We start from the raw sequence: 1,169 nt of genomic DNA, 5'->3' as shown, positions 1-1,169 counted from the left end.
TGATGTTTTAAATGCTGCAAACCATTGGGCAATTTCATGGACTACCGTCAGAAGACCCTCACCTACACCTAAAGTCATTTTTGGGAGTTAGTGACTCATTTCGATTTCAAGAAGTGGATAAAGATGTGATTAGACTGAGCTTATTCCCATATTCATTGAGGGATGGTGCTAAATCATGGTTGAATACCTTAGCACTGGGAACAATTGATTCGTGGAATAGTCTAGCAGAGAAATTTTTGATCAAGTATTTCCCACCTACAAGAAATGCACGGTTCAGAAATGAGATTGTTGCTTTTCAACAGTTTGAAGATGAGACACTAAGTGAAGCTTGGGAGAGATTTAAGGAGATGCTTAGAAAGTGTCCTCACCATGGACTACCTCATTGTATACAAATGGAGACTTTCTACAATGGATTTGATAAGCGCCTACACTGCTGGAATTTGCAAAGCTAGAGGTCCTTCTAGAATCCTTGCAAAACGTTCACAGAGAAAGCTAACTTAACGGATTGATTCCAACCAAGAGCTGGTTAGAAGATGAATGACTCTTAGATCGAACTTGGAATCTATGATGGTCACTCTTAGATACCAAGACAATTCACTCCAGAATTAGCTTGATCAAAACTAATTCAATGAATCGGTTTAAACATCAAACCTAAAGCAAGGTTTGAAAAAGAATAACACCAAAAGGTTATCAAGAAAACACAAAGGTTTTTTCTGTATTCAACAAAAATCCCCCAAACATGAATATTACATGCCTTTAAATAGGCCGAGAAGATAACCCCTAACAAAATAAGGTTCAGCCACCAACCACTAATAAATGCTAATAAATGCTATTAAATACAAATTGAAGAAATAAGGCAATTCATACAAACGATTAATAAATGCTATTAAATATAAAATGAAGCAAATAAGGCATTAATAATTTCCTTAATTGGTAATTCAACTACCAAAGGCAAGTCTTCTAATTACTTTCCAATATCAACCACTCCTTTATCTTCTTGATTTGATATGCTAATGCTATAAAGATTTTTGGGCTCAAAAGTCTTTGTTTCAACCGATACACTAGCTAGCTTTTGAAGATGCAATGTATAGGCCTCTTGAATCTTCTTAACCTTGCTTCTTGTAATCGGTCCTTCGGGTACATGCACGTGATCAGTTGTTGGATTCATA

At 35.9% G+C, this 1,169-nt stretch overlaps 1 non-coding gene across 1 annotated transcript; it reads right to left on the bottom strand.

The window, feature by feature from the left end:
* Positions 1–270: 270 nt before the first annotated feature.
* LOC147790256 (small nucleolar RNA R71) lies at positions 271–376 on the bottom strand. The gene has a single exon (XR_015423047.1). It is a non-coding gene; the product is annotated as a small nucleolar RNA R71 (small nucleolar RNA).
* Between the last annotated feature and the right edge of the window lie 793 nt (positions 377–1,169).

This window comes from Cucurbita pepo, chromosome 11 (assembly GCF_057944985.1).
Source record: "Cucurbita pepo subsp. pepo isolate OVF chromosome 11, ASM5794498v1, whole genome shotgun sequence".
NCBI lineage: Eukaryota > Viridiplantae > Streptophyta > Magnoliopsida > Cucurbitales > Cucurbitaceae > Cucurbita > Cucurbita pepo.
This window is presented reverse-complemented; position numbering and strand designations above follow the sequence as displayed.